This window comes from Macaca mulatta, chromosome X (assembly GCF_049350105.2).
Source record: "Macaca mulatta isolate MMU2019108-1 chromosome X, T2T-MMU8v2.0, whole genome shotgun sequence".
Taxonomy (NCBI): Eukaryota; Metazoa; Chordata; class Mammalia; order Primates; family Cercopithecidae; genus Macaca; species Macaca mulatta.
The window spans coordinates 124,585,994-124,613,844 of NC_133426.1; the positions used below are offsets into that span (position 1 = coordinate 124,585,994).

Here is a 27,851-nt window from a genome sequence, read left to right on the forward strand (position 1 = left end):
TGTATTTCATGATTCTCATTGTAAACTCAAATTCTACCATAATTAGTAGAATGCATAACGGGGCATCCAGAAATTTAAGAGAAGGGAAGCCTCCTATCTTCTGTTTTCACCCTACCACATAGTTTTCCACCCATGCTCTGAAGTTAGGACCATTAAACAGAGAACAATGGGAAAGACTAGCTTTTAATCAAATTGAAGAAAGGACATATCATTCTCACTATAAGTAACTACACTGTTGTAAGTAGCAAGAAATTTAGGATGCCACCTAATACAAGAGGGATCATTGCTCCCCTCACACAACACCCTATGAACACAGAAAATGACATGGATGATGTTGGAGTTCAGGGGGCTATTTTATTATTTTTAGAGAAAAGGTCTCCCTCTGTCACCCAGGCTGGAGTGCTGTGGCATAATAAGAACTCACTGTAGGCTGGGCACACTCATCCCAGCACTTTGGGAGGCCGAGGCGGGTGGATCACTTGAGGTCAGGAGTTTGAGACCAGTCTGGCCAACATGGTGAAACCCCTTCTCTACTAACAACACAAGAATTAGCCAGGTGTGGTGGTGCGTGCCTATAATCCCAGCTACTCAAGAGGCTGAGGCAGGAGAATTGCTTGAACCTGGGAGGTGGAGGTTGCAGTGAGCCAAGATCGCGCCACTGCACTCCAGCCTGGGCAACAGAGTGAAACTCTGTCTCAAAAATAAATAAATAAATAAATAAATAAATAAATAAATAAATAAATAAATCATTGTAACCTCGAACTTCTGGACTCAAGCGAGCCTCCCTCCCCCGCCTCCCGACTAGAGAAAATGCCATTTTATTGTCCATACATTAGAGAATTTGTTAAATACCACTCACAAACTACAGTGGCATCATATTATACCAAACGTTCTATAGAAAAAAAAATGAAAATTATAAAGGGTTTGCATTGCACATGAAACCCCAGCAGTTATACTACTGACCACTCGGAAGAGAGATAGGCAGCAAGAGCTGCTTACTGAGTATATCAAGTTTAGAACTGAACACTTTTTTTTTTTTTTTTTGAGATGGAGTCTCGCTCTGTCGCCCAGGCTAGAGTGCAGTGGCGCAATCTCGGCTCACTGCAAGCTCCACCTACCAGTTCACGCCATTCTCCTGCCTCAGCCTCCCGAGTGGCTGGGACTACAGGCGCCCACCACCACGCCCGGCTAATTTTTTGTATTTTTAGTAGAGACGGGGTTTCACTGCCTTAGCCAGGATGGTCTCGATCTCCTGACCTCGTGATCCACCTGCCTCAGCCTCCCAAAGTGCTGGGATTACAAGCATGAGCCACCACACCCAGCCCAGAACTGAACACATTTTTAAAAGAAAACAATATTTTGTCTACATTTGTGAAGACTTGGAACCACAGACAGTTTTTAAGGAAAAAAAAAATTACATTACTTTCAAGTATTTAGAGAAATGCAAATTAGATTGGCTAAGAGTTCATAGAAACCCTTAATAGACCGGCTATATTAATCAGAAAGATAATCAGCCAAGTAAGGTATCCAAGTCTTCTCATATATTGTTTCCTGTAAGGACACTATTCCCCAGCCCTATTCGCCTAGACAACTTCCACAAGTCTTTAAGTCTCAGCTTGGTGCTTTTCTCCAGAAGACCTTTCCTGATACCTTAGACTAGAATGAGTATTTCTGTAATATTCCCAAAGCACCCTGTACTCTTCAAATCATAATGTCATCCTGTTAATGTAAACCATTATTTATCTTCTTGCTAGAATGTAAGCCCCATGAAGACTAGGTCTGTCTTGTTCTGTTACTGAATCCCAGTGTCTGAAGTAAAGCCTGTTACATTGGGACTGCACAAATAAATACTGTCGATTTAATTTGTTAACTCAACTCACTAAAGAATTATGTTGTGTGATGGACTAACTATATTAGCTTACCAACTGTACCTAAAAGAGGACATCAACGGTATTTATTCTTCTAAGTTCTTTATACTCTCCTGATACAATCTTGTCTATAATACTGATGTTCTTGGCAATGCTTTTATTTTTCCACAGATAGGGCAAACTCTCAGTTTCTGTCTAAATATTCTCGGATTCTCAACTAGTGAAGTACACATTAATGAAGCTATACTGCATTCTGATTAGATTATTCTTGAAACTTCCTAATAACCACTTCATTTCAGGGATTAAAAAGTTTCAGAATGTGATGTGTCTACTCAACATGAATGATTTTAACTATACAACTCTTTTTTATTCAGGCCCTGTGTACCTTAGCTGCCTAAATACGGAATTTTGGTATAAATCCCACATTCATACATCCAAGATACAGGAAATTACATTTCAATGGCATTTGTAATTTATTGGCACTTTTAGTAAAATTGGTTTTTTTACAACTGTTTCCTTACATTATAAATTATATCCAGCCAGAGGCTGCTCTTTAAGTATCCACACTCATCTTGCTCAACGTCAACACTATGCTAATTAGAAGTGTAGCCTCATTTGAGTGTCAGAAAAGCCCTGAACTCTTCTAGGCCTCCCATCTCACTCCTCACCCCAACCTGCTTACCAATCAGTACTTGTCGTTCTTGGGTTTGACATCCACTGATATTTCCTTGATTATTCTTAATAATGAGAATGAGTTGAGTTTATTATTTATTGAGTGCTATGATATGGCAGATACTGTACTCAACCCTTTAAAAACATTATCTCATTCAGTCCTTGAAACAATCCAGTGAGGTAGATGCCGTTAATGTTCCCACTTCACAGAGATGAGATCTGAAGCACAGGAAGTTACATAACTTCCTTAAGGTTTCACGAGTATTAAGAGACAGGGATGGGCTTCAATCCTGGGCAGGGCATCTCCAGAGCCTATGCTACAACATTTTTATGAAAATGTTAGTATATTGTTGTCACTCAGGGGAGGGCTTTCCCTCACCTTCCACCTTGCTCTGGCCTTCTCAGTGAAACAGGAAAAATAAATAAATTATATTACTTTTACTTGAGATACTTGGGTACAAACATGGCCAAAAAGAACATCTATTTTTTTTCATTTTAAGTTTCATCATCATTCTTCTTCCTAATCTCTACCTACACTCTATGTATTTGAAAATTACTATGGAAGATTCTCTTTACAACAGGAAAGTTATACACAGAATATCAATTTATCCCCACATTCCTTGTTATTGACAGTTCTTTCTTCCATGTTCAAACTTAACATTTAAAAACTGAGTCTGGGAACAGTGGCTCGCACCTCTAATCCCAGCATTTTGGGAGGCTTAGGTGGGTGGATCACTGGAGGCCAGGAGTTTGAGACCAGCTTGGCTGACATGGTGAAACCCCATCTCTACTAAAATTACAAAATTTAGCCAGGCATGGTACCAGGCGCCTGTAGTCCCAGGCGCTCAGGAGGCTAAGGCAGGGAATAATTTGAACCTTGGAGGCAGTGAGCCGAGATAGCACCACTACACTCCAGCCTGGGCAATAGCGCAAGACCCTGTCTCAAAAATAAAAACAAAAACCGAGTTATGCCAGGAGTGGTGGCACCTGCCTGCAATCCTAGCTACTCAGGAGGCGGAGGTGGGAGGATTGCTTGAGCCCAGGTGTTCAAATCCAGCCCGGGCAACAGAGCAAGACCTAGTCTATACTAAAAATAAAAAACAAAAATAGCCTGGCATGGTGGTGTGCACCTGTATTCCCAGCTACCTGGGAGGCTGAGGTAGGAGGATCATTTGATCATTTTCACTGCAGTCTGGGCAAATGAGTGAGACCCTATCTCCAGATTGATGGATGGATAGATAGGTAGATAGATAGATATTTAATAGATAGATTTTAATTTTAAAAAATAAATTAATTTTTAAAAATTATATGAATAAAAAGTATTAAATTTTTGAGTTGGAAAGAACCTTAAAGACGATCCAACCTCTTCATCTTACAAGTGAAGGTCTCTGGATCAAGACTCAATATGCCAGGCATTTAGTTAGTTAATTCTGCAAATATTTATTGAGTACCAACTATGTATTTGAGATGGTGCAGAAGAGACAAAATTATGAGTTTGAAAAGCTTATATTCTAGTAAGGTAAGATAATAATCAAGAAATACCATAACATGATAATTCCAGGTAATGATATGTGTCATACAAAATAAAACAAGGAAATGTTTTATAGTAAGTGAGCAGTATACGTAGTGAGTGATCTGGGATGGGAGAAACTAATTCTGAAGGGATAGTCAGGAAAAACTGCTTTTAAGAAGTAAAATTTATACCGAGCTCTGAATGTTGAAAGGAAGTCATGCCAGCAAAGATCCGAGGGAAAATCATTCCAGAGAAGGAATGGTAAGTGAAAAGCCTTGAGGTGGGAATTAATTCAGTGCATTGAAAAAATAAAAAACAGCCATTATAGCTGAAGAATGGTAAATCATGGCAGAGTGGTAGAACATGATGTCATAAAGGTCAATCAAAACAAAATCATTTAGGGTCTGTGGACCATATCAGAAGATTTTGATATTATTCTAATTGCAATAAGAAACCATAAAAACGTCGGGTGTGGTGTTTCACACCTGTAGTCCCAGTACTTTGAGAGGCCGAGGCAGGCAGATCACCTGAGGCCAGGAGTTCAAGACCAGCCTGGCCAACATGGTGAAACCCAGTCTCTACTAAAAACACAAAAATTAGCCAGGCGTGGTGGCGCTCACCTGTAATCCCAGCTACTCAGGAGGCTGAGACAGCAGAATCGCTTGAACCCAGGAGGTGGAGGCTGCAGCGAGTGAAGTTTGCACAACTGTATTCCAGCCTGGACAAAAGAGCAAAGACTCCATCTCAAAAAAAAAAAAAAAAGAAAAGAAAAGAAAAAAATAAAAAGAAACTTTGGAGCAAGGCAATGATATGCTCTTAGTATTTTAAATGACTAAGTGATGCTAAAAGCTTAAGTCTGAGTACAACAATAGTTATACTTATCACTATTTTTCATTTGTGTACAGAATTGACCAGTTATGAGTTGAGTTTATTATCAATGTTTTAAGAAAACAATGCTGCCTGTGACATCCCGCCCCGGGGGCTAAAAGTGTCTGCCACCTTTATCTGCAACAGCATGGCCATCCAGGAGCTGTTCGAGTGCATCTCGGAGCAGTTCGCCGCCATGTTCTGGCGCAAGGCCTTCCTGCACTGATACACGGGCGAGGGCATGGACGAGATGGAGTTCACCGAGGCCGAGAGCAACGTGAACGACCTGATGTCCGAATACCAGCAGTACCAGGTGCTGGTACTGTTGAGGAGGAGGACGAGTTCGAGGAGGAGGACGAGTTCGAGGAGGAGGCCGAGGAGGAGGTGGCCTAGAGCCTCCAGTCACCAGGGAAAGCACCAATTCTAGAATTGGTGCTGTTAAGTAACTAGTTAACTAACTAACTAGAATTGGTGCTGTTTCAACTTACCAACAGCAACTGTTTACCCAACTCCAAACAACACTACATGGATGTTCCTAAAGGCTAGAATTTACAACAGTTTAGCTGTTTAGAAAGCTTTATCACCAAACACCACTCCCTTTGTTTCCTTGTCCTTGGGAGCCAGTATATAGACCATTAGTTCTTTTAATTTTTTTTTTCCTTTTTCATGGAAAGGTGTGCACTCTTTATTCACTCCCAGCCTGCCCCGCTGTGTGCGCACTTGCTGTTTTCCCTGTCCACATCCCATGCTGTACAGACACCACCATTAAAGCATTTTCATAGTGAAAAAAAAAATCAGTTAATCAGTTTCATAGTGGAAAAAAAAATCAGCGAAATAAAAATCAGTTATCTAGTTAACTAACTAGTTATCTAGTTAAACTTTTCTGACCTACCCGCCTAGGATGACCCTCCTACATAACTATCATTATTTATTTCTCATGTATTCTTTCAGAATTTATATTTTTTATTTGAGAGCTAAATCAGCAAAACTATATTTTTATGGTTTTTAAAGTAGTGAATGGAGCAAAATAGGGAAGATATGATGGCATTTGTTAAAAGAGAACAATTTCTGCATAGTATGTTTGCTATTGGGTTTTATTAAGTAACTAAGGAAGTATTTGTTAAGTCTCTTCTCAAGCATGATTCTAGGTGATGGCTATAAATGTATTCCATATAAGAACATTATCAATATACTATGGTGAAACCAAAATTAGGTTTTAATGGACAACTTTAATTTCATATGTAATAAAACAATTTTTATAAATGCAATATTCTCTAATCAAGAAATCCAAATTTTCTACTGAACATGTTAAAGGAAAGTGAACATTTAGAAAACAACTGATCAAATACAAACAACTGGAAAGAGTAAATGAGAAGTTAAAGAAAATAAAAATACAGGAAACTTGGGGAAATAGCTTTAGGAATGTCCATAGTCATTAGCTTTCAGCCACCAGGAAGATGTCCAACCAAAACTAAGATTTAAATGCCTTCAGGGAAGAAGGAGTTTCAATATTTAGCAGTTTAGTTACTAAGAGAGTATCTGACCTAAATTCACAGTAGAGTAGCTCATATTTTAGGTTACCTCATACTAATTCATTTCTCAAGCTTTTAACTACATTTGTGATATGATGGACACAAAAACATTTTAAAACAGAGACCACACAGGAATTTTAACATTAATCTGTATTGGGCTAGCAAACTAAATAATGTACGTCCTGATAGAAATCATAACGCAAAGCAACTACATCACATCATGCTGCACACAATGCCAGAAGAAAGGTTTGGTTAATCACGAGATATCACCACTCACATTAATTGTATCCTTGTATTCCCCTCTGGGTCGTGTGAAAGAACTTTCACAACTGAATCAGTTCAAATATGTCCACAATGTCTTTAAATATCCTTGAGGGTTCAGCATCTCATTCTCAAGTGAATACTTTTCCACCCATTTGTGTGAGTATGCTCAAGGTATTTTTTTTTTCCTTTTTTGATAGAATTGCAAGGAGAAATATGGTCAAATTTTGATATCAAAAGCAAGCAGATTTTTAAAGTAGATTTTTTAAAATGTACTTCATATGAAGTTTCCCAGCTCTGTTACTTTCTTCTATTATCCTTATAGAACCAGATTGTGGGGAGGTAGAGATACTATTAATGGAATAGTTTGGATGGAACACAACATAAGCAAGTGATGCCTTTCAGTGGAGTGGAATTCAGGTAAACTTGGTATTACACAACTGTATTAGTCAGGGTTCTCCAGAGAAATACAACCAATAGGAGAAATATATATACATACACACAGAGAGAGAGAGAGAGAGAGAGAAACTTATTTTAAGGAATCGGCTCACCTGATTGTGAAGGACGGAAGGCTGGAGACCCAAGAAAGGGTTGCTGTTGAAGCTCCAGTGGAAGGCAGTCTGTTGACAGAGTCCCTCCGTCTTGGGGGGCTGGTAGTGAGTCTTTGCTTTATTAAGGTCTGCAGGTCAGGTCATGTAAGCTGGAGTTCAAGGCAAGAATTGAACCTCAAATTGAGGAACTGGAGTGAAAATCAAGAACCCACAGCAAGAGGCTACTTCTTTAGACTGAGCAAACCAAGTCGGGGTTAGAAGGAAAACTTGGAGTGAGTATATTCAGGTTTCACTTCAGGTCTACGGATTGGATGAGGTCCACTCACATTGTGGAAGATAATCTACTTTACTCAAAATCTACTGATTTAAATGTTAATCTCATTTTTAAAAATACCTACACAGCAACATCTAGAATAATGTTTAACTAAATATCTGGGTGCCAAGGCCTAGCAAAGCTGACACATAAAATTAACTATCAGTACAACCAATCACCAACAAATATTTCTTGAGCAATAGAGATGTTCCTGGAAAGTGGTACATACATATAATTTTTATAGATAGAGGCCCCATGGGGCTTCATGCACTAATGTCTTTCCACCTGTAGCCCAGTCCTGCTAGTTTTTGAGGAATCCAAACAAAGGCAAACAACCCAATAAATGGTAGATTCAGCCACCCTATGCTTCAGACCTGGGAGATTAGTGGTCAAGCTTGAGAAGAGCAACAAGCTGGAAGACCTGAAGTGAAGCCTGAGCATACTGCTTTGAACTTTGGACTCTTTATTATTTTCTTTTTAAAGTCAAGGACTTGCTCTATCTCGACTTGCTCTATCTCCAGGCTGGAGTGCAGTGGCATGACCATGGCTCACTGCAGCCTCGCCTTGAACTCCTGGGCTCAAGCGATCCCCCCACCTCAGCTTCTAAAGTAACTGGGACTAAAAGCATGCACCAACACATCTGGCCTTTTTTTTGTTTTTGTGTTTGTTTGTTTGTTTGTTTTTGTTTTTGTTTTTTTTGAGAGAGGGGGGGTCTTGCTACGTTGCCTACACTGGTCTTGAACTCCCAGCCTCAAGCATTCCTCCTGCCTTGGCCTCCCAAAGCACTGGGATTACAGGTATGAGCCACCATACCTGGACTGGATTCTTGATTTTTTCACTCCAGTTCCTCAATTTGAGGTTCAATCCCTGCCCTGAAGTCCAACTTTTACTTGACTGGAGCCCAAATGCTCCCCTTCCCCCATGAATTGGTGCTGTTTCAACTTACCAACAGCAGCTATTTACCCAACTCCGAACAACACTACATGGATGTTCCTAAAGGCTAGAATTTACAACAGTTTAGCTGTTTAGAAAGCTTTTTCACCAAACACCACTCCCTTTGTTTCCTTGTCCCTGGGAGCCAGTATATAGACCATTAGTTCTTTTAATTTTTTTTTTCCTTTTTCATGTTCTACCCCTTCTCCACTAGCCTGTGCCAGCTTGCATAGATTATGGAAGTAGATGAAAAGGGGAAAAGGTAAAAATGAATGATCCAATTGTGAAATGAACAATCTCACTTATCCATTCTGCAGGATCAGATTCCTGACTATCATATTTTCACAGAACCAAGTACATTCATATTTGAGTGTGGATTCAGGTACACCTTCTAGAACAAAACTGAGAAGCATACACTATAAACAATACAAACGTGATATATTTCATAAGTCTTACTTTAATTCTATCACAAAGGGACTTTCTTTGTATGGGAATCACATATTCTAAAATTATGATCTTAACAGAAAAATGAACTACAAAAAAAGATTTTCAACGGTGATTCATAAAATCATTTTAAATACATTTATATGCAATATTAAACCAGATTTGTCCAACAGTGCCTAGTTTGTAAATCAGATACCTATGAAAGACACATTTTTAGCTGATGTATATTTTTTATATACTGGATGATAATTTTTTTTTTAATTGGAGTTTCGCTCTTGTTGCCCAGGCTGGAATGCAATGGTACGATCTCAGCTCACTGCAACTTCCGCCTCCCGGGTTCAAGTGATTCTCCTGCCTCAGCCTCCCGAATAGCTGGGATTACAGGCACGCACCACCACACCTGGCTAATTTTGTATTTTTAGTAGAGACAGGGTTTCTCCATGTTGGTCAGGTTGGTCTTGAACTCCTGACCTCAGATGATCGGCCCACCTCAGCCTCCCAAAGTGCTGGGATTAGAGGCGTGGGCCACCATGCCTGGCCCTCAAAGCATTTTCATAGCCATTATTTCACCTGGCAGAGATGAGGACTCAGACACATGAAAGAAGGCAAGAAGCCCAGCTGTCAGAAATGGTGAAACAATGTCAAGGCAACAATGATAACCCGATACTGAAACTCAGATGGCTAGGCTAGAACTGCCCGACTTGCCCCTGTCTAAAATCAGGATTGGTCCAGAGACACAGGTGGGATTGAATCCGTGAGTGGGTGGCAAGCAAGTTAGTTCCTGTCTGTGGAGGCAAGCAATGGGGCTATGAAATAGGCAGCACCTGATGGCAATTTCATCCAAAAAGGCAAACAGCTCTAGACATCCAAATGAAGGGACATGTTGACTTTGGCACCCTGGAGAATGTGACAAATTGGGCTGAACCTTTGAGAATTATTACCTGCAGCAAATGCAACAGAACTTGGAGTAATCAAGTTGAACAGAAAATCCTTAGCAGCAGCTGATGTTGTTGTTCACCATCACTTCTTGTTGAATCATCCCCCCGTTGCTCCCCAAGATTTCCATGATAGATTCTCCTGCTTTGCCTATTGCCTCTCTGGCTACTCCTTCTCTGTCTCTTGCAAGTTCCTTTTATTGTCTTTCAATGTTCCCTAGCTCAAAGAATAGTACCACCAGCCACCTAATTATGCAAACCAGAAATTTAGACACTTTCCTTAGCATTTTTCTCTACCCCCGCCCCATGTCCAAATTACCGTGAATTACTATAAAGTTTACCTGGTAAATATCTCTTTAATCTATTCACTTCTCTCCATCACCACTACCCTGGTCCCAGACACCACCACCTCCGACCTTGAATACTGGAACAGCCTCCTGGGATAGAATCTTGGCTCTCCCACATTCCAGCTATGTGTTCTTCAGCAAGTCTATTCACTTCTCTGAACTTCAATTTCCTCATAGGTTAAGTGGGGACAATAACAGTAGCTACCTTGCGGGGTTGTTGCGAAGATTCAGTGACAAGACATATAAAATACCTTTCAACAGTGCTTAATACAGTAAGTGCTACATCAATGATAGCTTTTAAAATATTATCTGCATTCTCACTCAACCCCCTTCATTATTCGCACTGTAGCCAAAGTGGCATTTTCCAAAATAAATATGATCATACTCTCCCCACCACCACTACACACAAGCACCCACAGAACACTCTGACAGATTCCCATTGCACTTAAGATAAAGTCAAAACTGCTTAACATAGACTAGAACAAGGCAGTGCATGAATTTCTGCAGCATGAAGCCACAAATGAATTTTCCATTGTACTCTTTCACCTTCCTACTAGCCTACTAGCCTACTAAGCCTTCTCTTACTTCCTCACACCCAACCTGCTTCCTGTCATCCCATAGCCTTGTTCTGCCTACCTGAAATGCTTTTTCTTTCTTTCTTTCTTCTTTGAGATGGAGTTTCACTCATGTCACCCAGGCTGGAGTGCAATGGCCCGATCTCGGCTCACTGCAACCTCCACCTCCTGGGTTCAAGGGATTCTCCTGTCTCAGCCTCCCGAGTAGCTGGGATTACAGGCACCTGCCACCACACCCAGCTAAGTTTTGTATTTTTAGTAGAGATGGGGTTTCACCATGTTGGCCAGTCTGGTCTCAAATCCCTGACCTCAGGCGATCCACCCGCCTTGGCCTCCCAAAGTGCTGGGATTACACGCATGAGTCACTGCGCCCAGCCAATGCTTCCATTTTTTAACTGCACCTTATCCTTTGGTTTTCAGCTCAAGCCTCACTTCCCAAGGAATGCTTTCCTGACCAAAGATGTATAAAATGCTCTGAAGCAGCCACATACCTCTCCCATTGTGTATATCACAGTGGTCACTTTTTATTTCTTTGTATGATTAGAGGATTAGTTTTTGCTTTTCTGACCTGACGGTAAGTTTTGTGACAGTAAGGAACTTGTTTTTGTTCACTGCTACCTCACCAGCATGTAGCACATATCTAGCACATAATAAGTGCTCAACAAATTGACAGACTCAATGAAAGAACGAGTGAACCACACTTGTGCATAAGGATCAAATGGAAGCAAAAAAGGAAATTGAAAGTTGTAATCATATCTGTAGATAAGATTGTAAAATGGTCTGAGCCTTGAAACAGACTGTGAAAGCTAAACTTCTTTTTTCTTTTCTTTTCTTTTTTTTTTCACTTTGAGATGCAGTCTTACTTTGTCACCCAGGCTGGAGTGCAGTGACAGGATCTCGGCTCACTGCAACCTCTGCCTCCTGGGTTCAAGCAATTCTCTGCCTCAGCCTGCCAAGTAGCTGGGATTACAGGCGCGTGCCACCCTGCCCGGCTAATTTTTGTATTTTTAGTACAGACAGGGTTTCACCATCTTGGCCAGGCTGGTCTTGATCTCCTGACCTCGTGATCCACCCACCTAGGCCTCCCAAAGTGTTGGGATTACAGGCATGAGCCACCACACCTGGCCGAAGCTAAACTTCTTAAACCGAAATCGTGTTTAAAGAAAAACAGGACAGAGAAAAATGGAGCTTAGACTAATAAGAGAATCAGGGTGGAAGAGAGAGGATTGTTGAATCCACTAAATCACGACAAAACAACGAAGCACGATTTTAAAGTTGTGTGCACACGCGCGCGTGTGTGTGTGTGTGCGCAGACATGCATATTTGCATTTAACAGTCTTTCACTTTCCAGGTTTTTAATCACTCCTAAGCTATTTTTGACGGGAAAAGAAAATTCTAGGAAAAAAGGGAGAAAAGAATTAATAAGGATTATTTTTAAAAATTGAGCAGCTAATGTATTTTTCTGACTCTGAGGCTCACACCATAGCAGTTTATAATAAAGCAAACATTCAAGCTAAGAGCCTAGGATTTGAATCCAAAGTTGCTGATGTCAGAGAGTTTTTATCCTGAGTCCAAGCCTACAAAATTCATTTGAAAAAGAAAAAACTGTTTGCACAGAGACCATAATAAAGCCTAACTATGTTTGAAAGATGTTTTTTGTTTTTTGTTTTCATCTTGCAGGAAATGTAAGACCAAATTAAAGTTGCATACAGCACATGGATTGGGGTTTTTGGCTTTTAATTTTTTGCTTCCTGTATGACATTTGTAGTTTCAAGATTTGTTATAAAATATTTTTTAGAAGAGCAAAACAACACTGAGACTTAACACCATAAATGTTTTCCTAGGGCACAAACACACACATTTTTCATTATTATGTTGTTCAGAAATCCTAAATCTTTGACAAAGTAGCTATAGGTCATTAAGCAATTTGCCTCCCTATTCTGAGACTCAGTTTAGCATTTACAAAATGAGTGAGTTAAAATAGATAATGTCTAAGTTTCCTTTAATGTTTTTAAATGTTAATTGTGGTAAAGAACACAAAACATAAAATTTACCATCTTAATCATTTTTAAATGCATTGTTCAGTGGTGTCAAGTATATTCACATTGTTGTCCAACCAATTTCCATAAATTTTTCATCTTGAAAGACTGAAACTTTATACCTATTAAACAATAACTCCCCATTTCCCCCCTTTGCCCAGCTCCTGACAACCATCATTCTGCATTCTGCGTCTAAGAATTTGACTTTAGATACCTTATATGGGTGTAATCATACAGTATTTGTCTTTCTATGACTGGCTTATTTCCTGCATGCTGATAATCAACCATATGAAAAAATAAAATGTGACTGACTGCTTATTTCACTTAGCATAAAGCCCTCAAGTTTCACCCTTGTTGTCACAAATAATAGGTTTCCTTCTTTATTGAGGCTGAATAGTATTCTAATATGTACACACACCACTTTTTTTTTTTTTTTTTTTTTTTTGAGATGCAGTCTCGCTCTGTGGCCCACACTGGAGTGCAGTGGTGCAATCTTGGCTCACTGCAACCAGTGCCTCCCAGGTTCAAGTGATTCTCTTGCCTCCAACTCCTGAGTAGCTGGAATTACAGGCATGTGCCACCAAGCCCAGTTAATTTTTATATTTTTAGTAGAGATAGGATTTCACCATGTTGGCCAGGCTGGTCTTGAACTCCTGACTTCAAGTGAACCGCCCACCTCAGCCTCCCAAAGTGCTGGGATTACAGGTGTAAGCCACCACGCCTGGCCCACATTTTCTTTTTTAAATAATTTTTAAGAGATAGGCTCTCACTCTGTTGCCTAGGCTGGAGTGTTGTAGCATAATCATAGGTCACTGCAACCTCGAACTCCTGGGCTCAAGCTATCCTGTTTCAGCCTCCCAAGTAGCTGGGACTACAGGAGCACACCACCACACGTGGCTTCCCCACCCACCCCCACCCCACAGACTGGGTCTCTATGTTGCACAGGCTGGTCTCAAACTCCTGGGCTCAAGCAATCCTCCTGCCTCAGCCTCCCAAAGTACTGAGATTACAGGGGTGAGCCACCGTGCCCAGTCTACACTACATTTTCTTTATCAGTTCATTCATTGATGGATATTTACTTTGCTTCCACCTCTTGGCTATCACGAATAGCTTCTATAAACATGGGTGTGCAAATATCTCTTTTGAGACCCTGCTTTTAATTCTTGTAGATATATGGTCTGAAGTGGGATTGCTGGATCATACAGTAGTTCTATTTTCAATTTTTTGAGGAAACTTCATACTGTTTTCCACAGCAACCACACCATTTTACATTCTCACCAACGGTGTATAAGGGATCCAATTTCCCCATATCTTCACCAATACTTTTTATTTTCTATTTTTTTAAGAGTAATCATCCTAAAAGACGTGAGGAGGCTCTCATTATCATTTTGATTTGCATTTCTCTAGTGATTAGTGATGCTGAACATCTTTTCATGTGCCTGTTGGCCATTTGTCCGTCATCTTTGGAGAAATGCCTATGTAAGTCATTTGCCCATTTTATAACTGTGTTGTTTTTGTTGTTGAGTTGTAATTCTTCATATATTCTGGATATTAACCACTTATTGAATATATGACTCGCAAATATTTTCTCCCATTCCATAGGTTGCCTTTTTACTCTGATAATTGTGACCTATAATGCACAAAAGTTTTAAAGTTTGATTTAGTCTATTTTTGCTTTTGCTGGCTGTACTTACATGCTATATCCAATAAACCACTGCCAAATGCAATGTCATGAAGTTTTCCTCTATGTTTTTCTTCTAGCAGTTTTATGGTTCTAGGTGTTACATTTAGATCTTTATCTATTTTGAGTTAATTTTTGTATATAATGTAAGGTTGGGGTCCAACTTTATTCTTTTGCATGCAGATATTATTTTCCCAAAACTTTTTTTTTGTACAGACTGTGCTTTCTCCATTGAGTGATCTAGTACCCTTGTCAAAAATCATTTGACCATATTCACTAGGGCTTATTTCTGGGCTGTTTATTCTATTCCATTGTTCTACGGGTTTGCCTTTTTGTCAGAACCACACCATTTTGATTACTACAGCTTTGTAGTATGTTTTGGCATCAGGAAATGTGAGATGTCCAGCTTTTTTCTTTTTCAAGATTATTTTAGCTATTCAGGGTCCCTTGAAATTCCATATGAATTCCAATCCATGAACACAAGGTGTCTTTCCATTTATTGGTGTCTTCTTTAATTTCTTCTGGCAATGTTTGTAGTTTTAGCATACCAGTCTTTCACCTCCTTGGTTAAATTTATTCCTAAGTATTTTATCTAAGTATAGTATCTTTTTGATGCTATTGTAAATTAAAGTGTTTTCACATTGTTCATTACTAGTGTATAGAAACGCCACTGATTTGGGGGTATTGATTTTCTATTCTGCAACGTTGCTAAATTCATCTAACAGGTTTTTTTTGTGGAGTCTTCAACATATATGACTATGTCATGTATGAGCAGCGACCATTTTACTTCTTTCTCTCTAATTTGGATGCCTTTTCTTTTTCCTGCTTACATACTCTTGTTAGACCTTCCAGTACCATATTGAATCCCTCTAAACCTTATCAATTTCTAAGTAAACATTTGTATATTTTACAAATTGTTAAGCTGACAGAGTTGACAGCCTCTTCCTCCTCTATCCATGTTCTTATCATTCACTGATGGCTGTCAACTCTTTTCTCCTTTTGTTCCTCCTCTAGCATTTCTCCCCCAACAACTCAGCTCAGACTCCTTTTTTTTCTTTTTTCTTTTCTTTTTTTTTTTTTTTTTTTTGTTGTTATTGTTGTTGTTTTTGTTGTTGCCCAGGCTGGAGTGCAATGCCGCAATTTCGGCTCACTGCAACCTCCGCTGGGATTACAGGTTCCCGCCACCACGCCCGGCTAATTTTTGTATTTTTAGTAGAGACAGGGTTTCACCATGTGGGCCAGGCTGGTCTCGAACTCCTGACCTCGTGATCCACCCACCTCAGCCTCTCAAAGTGCTGGGATTACAGGCAAAAAAAAATATTTCAATTAGCCAGTTGTGGTTGTGTGAGCCTGTAGTCCTAGCTCTCAGAAGGCTGAGGTGGGAGAATCATTTGAGCCCAGGAGATTGAGGCTACAGTGAGTTATGATGGCACCACTGCACTAACTCCAGCCTGGGTGACAGACACTGTGTCTCTCAAACCAACCAACCTACCAACCAAATAAATAAATAAATAAATAAAACATGGTTTTGGCTTTTTGTATTCCACTGCTACATGTGATTATAACTGATCTTTGTTATCCAGAAGCACCTCACATAAAGAACATGTACTGGGCCAGGCCCAGTGGCTCACTCCTGTAATCCCAGCATTTTGGGAGGCCAAGGCAGGAAGATGACTTGAGGCCAGGAATTTGAGACCTGCCCAAGCAACACAGTGAGACCCCTGTCTCTACAAACAATAAAAGAAAAAATTAGCCAGTCATGGTGGTATGCTCCTATAGTCCCAGATACTCAGGAAACTGAGGTGGGAGGATTCCTTGAGCCCAGGAGTTCAAGATCAGCCTGGACAACATAGGGAGATCCCCGTCTCACAAAAAAAAATTTAAAAAGTAGCCAGGAGTGGTGGCGTGTGCATGCAGTTCCAGCTATTTGGGAGACTGAGGTGGGAGGATCACTTGAGCCTGGGAGGACAAGGCTGCAGTGAGCTATGATGACATCACTGCACTCTAGCCTGGGTGACAGAGCAAGATCCTGTCTCTAGAAAAAACAAAAACAACAGTTTATTCTTCTACTTCTAATAATCCCTACTCCTAATAATACCAATAAAATATTCACAATAGACTCTTCCTGTTACCAATGCATACATTTAAGTTCACAGGCCATAGAAAATTCTCAAAAAAAGTCCCCTCACCACTTGTTAGTTGCTAACTCAGTTCATCTTCCATGAAAAGAAAACTTATCTTGTCATCAGTCCCCAAGATAAAAAAAAAAAAAAAGGAGGGAGAGGATTATGCGTTATGTCCTTGGCTGCCTCACAGAGTTGACCAGCTTGTTCTTTATGTCTTTGGGCCCATAAACACAAGCAAATAGATATTAATACTTTTCTCGAAGGTATTCAGCAATTCCTATATAAATGTTCTTTTACCTCCAGGGAGATGACTATAAATATGAATGGTGCTTTAAGCTATTAAATGTTAATATGCTTAGCTCATTAAATCTTCTTAGGAATAATCTGCAGTAAGGGAGGGTCTATTAACATTCATATGCCTATCTGTATGTCTGCCAGAGGCATATGTGGTATCCAAAGAAGTATGGAGTAAGTCTCAACCAAAGCACAGCCTGAGTATGAATGCTGCTAAGTGGTACACCTGCTGCCAAGGGGAGCCAGCCAGTCCCAGATGTGAGTAACATGGAGGAGCACTAGAGTGCTGAATATGAGAGTCATGGTGGATCGGGCCTCTTGAAAGAAACTGTCTGCAACATGTGAAAAAGAAACTGGGAAAAGGAGGAATGGGCTACAACTTGGATTATCCTTACAGGATATTCTTATTTTTCAAAATACCTCTAGATCCTCACAATTTTTAATTATTAAATATTAGATACCTACAATAGAATGTCTGTAATGTGTATGCAAATTATAAAGTATAGCCATAATACCTGTAAACCCAATGTCCGTCAAGGAGATAACAGAGTTCTGCTTTTGGCCTCTGTATTCCGGCCAAGTCTGTTATTTGGTTTTGATTTGGGGCTAGGTCTTTGGAAAGCTGAATAGCCAAGCCCACATCAACATCCTTTCGGTTTCCCTGAACTTGTGCATGATCAGAGAACAACATTTGGAATTATTATATCAAAATATCAAAATATTCAGCTTCAAATGTAAGCATTCCAGATGATAATTGGACTGAAAATTGCCTCTGTTCTCTAGATGTCAAAATTCTCAATCACTTGGAGCATAAATACACATCTATGCAGGAGTAAAATGCTGCACTAATAAATAATGATTGAGGAAGCTGTTAAATTTATGTACAAGCACAATGACTATGCACATCAAGTAGGTAAATTAACAGGGGATCCTAGCTACTCAGAGGCTGAAACAGGAAAATCACTTGAAGCCAGGAGTTCAAATCTAACCTGGGCAACATAGCGAGACCCTATCTCTTAAAAATGAACAGTAGGCAAATAGATTGAGAGTTAGTATAAATAATTTAAAAGAGTGTGTTTACTTGATAACTATATGAAAAAATTATATACTTTTCAAGCTAATAAACGTTCATAAAAATTACATAATAATTCCAGAGCAAATAGTATAGATTAGGTTGGATAGTAATTCAAATATTTTTTATTTGTTTGATGTACTCGTGTTTCCCACATGACACAACATCATCTTTAAGGAGTGAATTTAATTTCAAGTATCTAATTCCATATAGGCCATAAATAAGACTTTTAAGGAAAAGTCCCATTTGAGGCCTTAGTATTTTGTGAGGATGAATTAAAAATCAGCATTGTTGCCTCTAAGTTTCACAAGGAGGAAAATTCCAAAATCATTTATGACTACATCCATGACAAATCGTCTTCAACTATATACGTAATAGAGAATATACAGAGTATAACAAAGATGAAAATATTAAAGAAAATTGAAGCACCCTAAAAATAGCTTGGTTCTGTAGTGACCTCAGTTGACAGTGAGCATCTATTTAGTTTCATAAGTGTGTAGGTCAGTGTCCACAGGAGCAATCTAACAGTTAACAGTGTTTAAAAAAAAAATTGTTCCTATACTGAAGGTAAAACTAAAACAACTGGGATATTAAATGGCTTAATAATGGAAGTATAGCAATAATACATTTTTTAAATGAAATTTCAGACTTGTTCTATCTCAGAAGTTCATTCTACAATGATGATATTTGGTTTGGGCTGAATATTACACTAGACCTTTTAGTATTTTGTATTTGTCATTTCTTCATTGTTTTTTATTGCTTTACCACGTGTATTGCTTAGCTTTGCTCATAATTGAATGTTCCATTTTTAATTTTTAAATATATATTTGTGTGTGTGTGTATATATGTGTGTGTATATATATACACACACACATATACATACATACATATAATTTTTTTGAGACAGGGACTTGCTCTGTTGCCCAGGCTGGAATGCAGAAGTGCAACCATGGCTCACTGCAGCTTTGACCTCCCAGCCTCAAGTGATCCTCCACCTGAGATCCTCCCACCTCAGCCTTCTGAGTAGCTGGGACTACAGATGTGTGCCACCATGCCTGGCTAAATTTTTTTTTTTTTAATAGAGACAAGGTCTCCCAGTCTGAACTTTCTATAGATGATATTATACTACATGAAACATTCTGGATGTTGACACTGGAGGTGAAATTGCTTTTTTCACTCAATATTATGTTTATGAGATTTGTTTTCTTTCCTACATCATGTTTCATCTTATGTTTATGCGTAAATTTATTTATCTATTTTCTGTCAATGGACATCAGTGTTGAACATCGAGGCTGTTTATTTCTCTATTGTTACTATTATTATCAAAGCTGCTCTAAATATTTGTGCCCATGCCTCTTTATTTACATGTACAAGAATTTCTCAGGAGTATTCCCTGGAGTCGAACCATTGGGTTGTAGAGGACGTACATCTTCACTAGACAATACCAAAGTGTTTTTGAAAGTGGTAACACTAATTTATACTCTAACCACGGTATCCATACCTATTCTTTCCATGTAACTTCACAGCAATCTTGTGACAATACTAAGGTTTACAGGGAGAAAGGACCTGGGATTGTGAAATAAGAATTATTATAGGTGCCAGAAGGTCTGCTTTGGGTTCTGCTACTAACTTGCTGTGGAACTTTAGATAAGCGGCTTCACTTTTCTGGGCCTCAATTTATTTACCTCTCAAATGAAATGTTTGGGTAAGGAAATCATTGTGAACTTTCTTTCAGTTCCAAAATTATCTTATCTCTAGTTTACAGTTGAGAACACTAAAACACAAAATGATTTGCTCTGGCCAAAATATAGCATATCGGCAGAACTCAAGTTCCTCATATGTGAAGGGAGGCTAGACAATATGATCTTGGATAGCACTTCCTATTTTATAGTTCTTCTGCAATAGTCCATAATTTCAGAGCCAAGGTTAATCACCACGCATCGCATTAACTGATCTATTACTACAAACATTAATTAAGTACATTCTATGTGCAAGTAAAACATTATAGATACCAAGGAGAGAATGGGACATGTCCCTTGCCTTTCAGGAGCTAACAATATAACACAGGAGACAGGTGGGTAAACCAAGACCTATCCCACTATAGTGAGACAAGTGCTATGATGCAAATGTGCACACACCATGGTAGAAAAGAATACTAGTTGAAGGAAGTAATGCTTGAATGGCATTTTGAAAGGCGAGTTATCTAGATGATGGAGCAAAGTCTCCAGAACTTATCCCATATTATAGGTTACTGACTGTCAGCCCTCTGAAATGTAATTTCTGTGAGGTCTCAAATTGGACTTTGCCTGCCTTGTTCTTTGCATTTTTCCAAGCATCTAGTGCAGCGCTTGGTGCAGCGTAGTCTCTCAATAAATAGTTGTAAAATGAATGAAGAGTAATAGTACCTTATCATCCTAAAACATGTAATAGTTTACAAAAATGCTACTCTATACATTATTGTAATTGATCTTATCAGGTCCTTTTGGTACAAGCAAAACACATGGGATTGAAAAATGGTCCCTCAAATGGTAAGCATGAAAAGAGATTTTTAAAACACCTGATAAAGTTGTTGTTGTTATTTTAACTATACAAATCTGTTCTTAGCAGAAGATGTTTCTTATATATGAGGAAAAATTAAATCTGAAATGAGGAAAAAAACTCTCTGAAACATAGTATCCTCCATCATTCCTGATTGCCAAAACAACTATCTCCTATTAAATGCATGAGGCACTCTCTTCCATATTACTTCCCTCCCTCTTTTGCCTGTATATGCTCAAGAAATCAGAAAACAGATGTAGGACTAATTGCTATGAAAAATCAATTCCTGTCGTTTTCTATTTTTATCATGACAATGAATGTTGGATTGTTGTATCTGAATACAAGAATGGGTATTGTTCATGCAGAAGAAATCAGACATGAAACAAAGAGCAGCTCTGTATAAAGAGTGGAGTTGAACATTTCTGAACTACTTCAGAAGTACTGCCTGAGATACCTCTTCAGTGTCTCATTCCTATTAATACCTTATTTTCCTACAAACTGAACTGCTGCTTCAGAGCTATATTTTGGGACAATTATTCCAGATCTTGGCAAAGACCCAATCTGGGTCTCTGAGAATCTACAAAGGGGTTGGCAAAGAGTAGAGGCGGTGAGACTGCTGTTTCCCCAATCTAAATAGAGTCATTTGGTTACTTTGTCTCTTAGCACCTGTGTTCCCTCAGGTGCTAAGACCTTTATCACAATAAAGCTCCAGTTCACCCAAAGGTTAAGTTCTAAAATCAGCATATGGAGTAAGAGTCAAGATTACTATTAATAACCACTTAAATCTCCCATAAAATAGCATATAGTTGGTTTGTGAGTACTACCTTGTATGTAAATGTATTCTGTGAACAGGAATATTCTGTATATAATAAGTTACATAGGGAAAATATAACTTTCCATATTTTAACTACATAAAAAGGAGGGTGTTCAGAACAGAAATCACAGAAGTGCACCTATTCTGTTACTCTGTTTATTGGTGTAATTATTTAATGCTTATCACTCCCACTAGTCTTCTATCTCCACAAAGCCAGGAGACATATCTGATTTTGATGGTTTCTGTATCCTAAAATGCCTACCTCAGCTGTGCTCAATAAATAGATGTCAACTGACTGACTTAAAGTTGAAATGGGAGGACACAGTCAGGATAAAAGGTTCATTTCAGAACCAGGCTGTTCTGCCACCATAGTGACCTCAATGATGACAATGTGTCCTATGAGCTGTTGGGCCCTAAAGATCACCCTGCTGGTTAGCAACACTCCAGCTAGCTTCTATAGCACTCTGCTTCCTTCCTGCCAGCCTGAGAGGTGGACCAGAAGGAGATCTGCAATGGGTGGCATGTGTACACTAAAGGCCAAAGGCCAAATGATAATCATTTAACTACAGTTATTTCTAACTTGGGTCAATAAAAGTGTGGACTTTTATTATTTTATAAATTTAGCCTGCAATTTTACTTTGAGAATTTCTATGTTTACTGTTTTTAATCACTGCTACATGTGAATTTTATCATTTCAGAAAGGTACCCCTTCAGTTTCCAGCTCAGAGAAGGCCAAGGTACAACCTTCTTCAGTCATCCTGAATCTGGGCTCATCTAACACCAGCTACCTCATCATGCCACCTAAGTTCAACCCCAATGAGATCAAAGTCATATACATGAGGTGCACTAGTAATGAAGTCGGTGACACATCTGCCCTGACTCCCAAGATCAGCCCCCTGGATCTGTCTCCAGAACAAGGTTGGGTATGACATCACCAAGGGAACTGGTGACTGGAAGGGTCTGGGGATTACAGTGAAACTGACCATCAGAAGAGACAGGCCCAGACTGAGGCAGTACCTTCTGTCTCTGCCCTGGTCATCAAAGCCCTCAAGGGACCAGCAAAAGACAGAAAGAAACAAAAAGCGTTAGACACAATGGAAATATCACTTTTGATGAGATTATCAACCTTGCTGGACAGATGTGGCACTGATCTTTAGCCAGAGAACTCTCTGGTACCATTAAAGAGATCCTGGGGACTTCCCAATCTGTGGGCTGCAATGTTGATGGCTGCCACCACCATCATGACATCATAGAGGACGTTAACAGTGGTACAGTGGAATGCCCAGCTAGTTAAGAAGTACAAAGGAAAATATTTCAATAAAGAATCATTTGACAACCAAAAAAAAAGGTGGGGGGAGGGCAGATAGTACTCTTGCTCAGGCCTTAACAAGATCTAGAAAAATGACAGATAATCTGCTCCCATCTGTCAGTTAGGTTTCATTGCACTGACAACCTCAGCTAGCATCATGGACCATGAAGAAACAAGCTGAAAACACACAGGAGGGAAAACCTGAGACTTTTTTTTCTAGGCATGTAATAAACACATACAAATAAAATGCCTTGATAGACCAAAAAACAAGGGAAATGGGATTATGAATGAGCTTTATTTTCCTTCTTATATTTTCCTGTGTTTTTTATAAGTGTTCTATAATGATTATATGTTTTTTTAAATCAGAAGAAGGCCAGATGCAGTGGCTTATGCCTCTAATCCTGGTACTTTGAAAGGCTGAGGGAGGAGGATCAATCGAACTCAGGAGTTCAAGACCAGCCAGGGGAACATAGCAAAACTCTGTTTCTACAAAAAATAAAAATAAAAATAATTAGCTGGGCATGGTGGCATGTTCCTGTAGTCTCAGCTACTTGGGAGGCTGAGGTGGGAGACTTGCTTGAGCCCAGGAGTTTTAGGCTGCGGTGAGCTGTGATGGTGCCACTGCATTCCAGGCTGGGTGACAGTGAGACCATCTCTAAACATGAAAAAAGAAAAGAAAAAAAAGATTGTGAAAAAGAAAAGTTAAGAGACACTGAAAATCTAACTGTGATTATACTATTTTAATTGTGTAAAGATGCTACTTGATTATTTCTAACTTGGGTCAATAAAAGTCAGTCTCTCCCAATTAGTACTTTTTTTGAGACAAAGTTGCAAATTGCACTCTGATCACGCAACCATCTCTTGACTTAAGTTTGTCTTGCATTTCATTCACCACCTTGAAATAAGTACGGTTTCTAGGATGTTATAAATGAGAGGCTTAGTGAGCGTCAGTGAAGAAAGAGACCATGGCCAGGCGCAGTGGCTCACTCCTGTAATCCCAGCACTTTGGGAAGCTGAGGCAGGCAGATCACCTGAGGTCAGGAGTTCAAGACCAGCCTGACCAACATGGAAAACCCTGTCTCTACTAAAAATACAAAATTAGCTGGGTGTGGTGGCACACACCTGTAATCCCAGCTACTCAGGAGGCTGAGGCAGGAGAATCGCTTGAACCCGGGAGGCGGAGGTTGCAGTGAGCCGAGATCACACCATTGCACTCCAGTCTGGGCAACAAGAGCGAAACTCCAAAAAAAAAAAAAAAAGAAAAGAAAGAAAGAAAGATAGGAAGGAAGGAAGGAAGAGGCAGAACAGCCACGCTGCTTATTTCCATACATTTCAAGTGTGACTACCACCTTCTCACCAACCACCCCTTAACTTTTAGCATATTGACATTCTTTTTTTTTTTTTAAACAGGTTCTTGCTCTGTGGTCCAGGCTGGAGTGCAGTGGTGCAATCTCGGCTCACTGCAACCTCCGCCTCCCAGGTTCAAGTGATCCTCCCACCTCAGCCTCCCACGTAGCTGGGACTACAGGCATGTGCCGCCACACCCACCTAATTTTCATATTTTTAGTAGAGACGGGGTTTCACCATGTTGGCCAGGCTTGTCTCAAACTCTTGACCTCAGGTGATGTGCCCACCTTGGCCTCCCAAAGTGCTGGGATTACAGGCATGAGCCACCACACCCAGCCTAGTTACATAGATCATTTCCTTGCAAATTTAGCTACCATTTGTATAATCCACATTCTTCAACTGCATTCTATAAATGCAAATACATATGAGGAGAAATAAGGAAGTAACTGAATCACACAGGTAAAAAGTCATGGAACAGTTGTAGCTTCCTCATCTTACCTCAGGTCAAGCACTGGCATGATACATATACATCCTTTTAGAGATAAGGTTAATTTCCTTTATATGCCTCGAACCCCACTGAATTAGAGAACTACTGTATTGTAGTTTAAAATTAAAGGAATGGGTTTAGATGGAATGCAATATCATGGGAAGCACACTGGGCTGACCTCAGTTCTGAGCTCCGCTACCAAGTAAGATTTTGGGTTAAATGTTAAATTAGAAAGTTGAAATAAAAGAACTCCATAGGCCATTTGAGTTCTAAAATTTCATTATTTTTCAGATCCTAAACTGTGAGCATACCACAATATGTTAAGTGACAGCTCTTTGTTAGCAAATATTTTTTTTTTCTCTAGCAGCACTGGGAGTTTTGCATGATGTCTACAACTCACATCATTCTGGCATCTATCTAAATATTCCTACTAGTGAAACATAAACCTCTTGTAGTCTGTGGCAGATTGGGCATGTAGCTGTATTATCTTCATCTGTGATCCACTTATGGCTACTTAATTCTACCAGGTGAAGCTGAGTCAACGCTCTGACACGGGTCTTCCAAGGTACACCTAGGTCCTGCGTCTAAAATTAAGCTGGAAAAACACTACTCAGTGCAATTCCAACTCACTATCTAGCACAGACTGAGAGCAACGATGTCACTTCATTTAAGATGAAACAAAACTTTGTAAATCGGCATCATGATGCAATTTTACATGAAGAGTATTGGCCAAGGCCAGGCAAGGTGGTTCATGTCTGTAATCCCACACTTCAGCAGGCCAAGGCAGGAGAACTGCTGGAGCCTAAGGATTCATGGTTATGGTGACCTATGGTCCTGCCCCTGCACTCCAGCCTGGGCAACAGAGTGAGACTTTGTCTCTAAAAAAAAATGTTTTTAAAAAACAATAATCTCACTATACTTCTATTCATAGTTTGCATAAGCAATTTTGGGGCCTTATCTGTTCTAAGTGGATCACTCCCAAATCTTCATCTCCATCTCCATCTCAGAATAATCTTCTGAGTTCTAGACTCATATCTCCAACTGCTGAATGGCATCTCTCCTACTTTTTTGTCCACAGACACCTGAGACTCGACATACTCCAAAATGAACTCATCATCTTCTGCTTCTGTTCCTTAAATTGACTCCTCTTCCTGTGTCTATGATCTCTGAGAACAGCAATGCTTTCATCTTAGGGACTTGGGTTTTAAACTTCAGCACATCATCTTTGACTCCTGTTTCTCATAAGTAATTAGTTGCCATGTTCTGTCAAGTCATGTCAATCAGCCCTTCAGCATCTCTGTTATCCATCTGCTCCGCGTATCCAATGCCCTATCCTCTAGTTAGGCACTATTCTCCCTAATTCTAGTCTCCAATTTCTCCCCATCAATCCATCTCTCACATTGCTGCCAAATAAACTTTCCAGAAGCACAGATATAAGATTTCTATTCCCCAACCCCAAAACTTTCAGAGGTCCCCACTTCCTATAGAATATTGGTTTTCAGACATTTTTATTTTTCAAAAGCAAATGAATGCTATCTTAGACAAAAACTTGTCACAGAACTCCGGTGTATAAAACACACGAAAGTGATATCTTATTGAAACCACCATTGCAGGTTTGTGGCTGGGACAGTGAAAGAGATCTGATCTAACCAACTCCATCTTGCTTCTGGCCTCCAAGCTCTCCTCGTTCATTCCTGGGTGTAGGCTGAAATAACTTTGGGAGGAACTTAGTTTATAGTATATAGTTTAAAACAAAGATGATAATAGCCCTTTCCCAAAACAAACCTTCTTGCCTGTGGACTAGACTGCCTTTGTAGGACTAACAAATTAGCCACAGAATTAGAAGTTACGGTTTAGGAGTCACGCAGCTGGAGGCTACAAGATTCTGACCCTCCCTAAACTGCTCCTAAGATCAGTGCTTGAGATATTTTGCAGACCCTGCACTCGATGGATCAGCTGGTACCACCCAGATCAATAAACTGGCTCCTCTGATCTTGTGTCCCCCACCCAGCAACTGACTCAGCACAAGAGGACAGCTTCAACTTCCCACGATTTCATCTCGGACCCAACCAATAACCACTCTTGACTCACTGGCCTTCCCTCACCCGCCAAAGTATCCTCTGATCCCTGAATGCTCAGGGAGACTGAACTGAGTAATAATAAAACTCCAGTCTCATGCACAGCCAGCTCTGCATGAATTACTCTTTCTCTCTTGCAATTCCCCTGTCTTGAGAAATCAGCTCTGTCTAGGCAGCAGGCAAGGTGAGCCCATTGGGTGGTTACATTATTAACATGAATTTATTTTGTAAGTTAAAAATCATTACATCTATGTATTTTGAAATCCATCAGTGAGAAAAATGGGGCTCTTTTGATAAACACAAAAACCTGAAATCAAGAACTACGTTCTTATATTAACATCCAATTTGATTCTGTTTTTGTTTTTGTTTTATAATAGAGCTGGGTCTTAGGCTGGAGTACAATGGCTATTCACAGGCACTACCATAGACCACTGCAGCCTGGAGCTCCTGGGCTTAAGCAATCCTCAATCTCCCAAGTGGCTGCAACTACAGGTGTGCCCCACCATGCCCCACTTACTTCTGTTTTGTTTTGTTTGTTTGTTTGTCTGTTTTTTTGGTGGTACAGTATTGAGAAAATTCTTACTCATAGATAAGTAGCTGCAAACGCTAACAATTTTAGCAGTTCATCTTGTAAGATACTTTATTTGTATAAGACGCTTTACTATAAAGTCTACACAAAATAGGTCAAGAGGTAGCATAATTTTAATTGTCTCTAATATGTTAATTTTTATGTATTTTACATGGTTTTAATTTTATTACAGTTTGTGTGTGTGTGTGTATATATATATATATATATATATATATATATATATATATATATGAGACAGGGTCTGGCTCTATTGCCCAGGTTGGAGTGTAGTGGCACAATCTGGGCTCACTGCAGCCTCCACCTCCTGGGCTCAAACAATGCTGCTGCCTCAGCCTCCTGACTAGCTGGGACTACAGGCACATGCCACCACGCCTGGCTAATTTTTGTATTTTTTGTAGAGACAGAGTTTTGACACATTGCTCAGGCTGGCCTCGAACTCCTGAGCTCAAACCATCCACCTGCCTCAGCCTTCCAAAGTACTAAGATTATAGGCATGAGCCACCATGCCGACCTCAACATATATTTTTAAAGGAGAAATTTAAACCAAGCATCTGTGGACCCCAGAAGCACTTATATAGAATCTTAAAGCTCATGAAATGTAATTTGAAACCCTTGCCATAAAAGAATGTGCTTGATGGTCTAGCCTCAATCTATTTTTCTTATCTT

At 39.6% G+C, this 27,851-nt stretch overlaps 1 protein-coding gene and 1 pseudogene across 2 annotated transcripts in view; one reads left to right on the forward strand and one right to left on the reverse strand.

Annotated features, from left to right (window-relative positions):
* KLHL13 (kelch like family member 13) overlaps nucleotides 1-27,851 on the reverse strand; it is a 424,794-nt gene that overhangs the window by 201,466 nt on the left and 195,477 nt on the right. Inside the window, exon 4 of one of the 2 annotated variants that reach the window (XM_077989505.1) lies at nucleotides 7,265-7,413. The exons of the other annotated variant lie outside the window; for it this stretch is intronic. The gene's annotated coding sequence lies outside the window, so the exon portion shown is untranslated. The remainder of the gene's footprint in view (nucleotides 1-7,264; nucleotides 7,414-27,851) is intronic. 2 annotated transcript variants of the gene reach the window in all.
* Nucleotides 22,170-22,669, forward strand: LOC114674817 (large ribosomal subunit protein uL11 pseudogene; annotated as a pseudogene).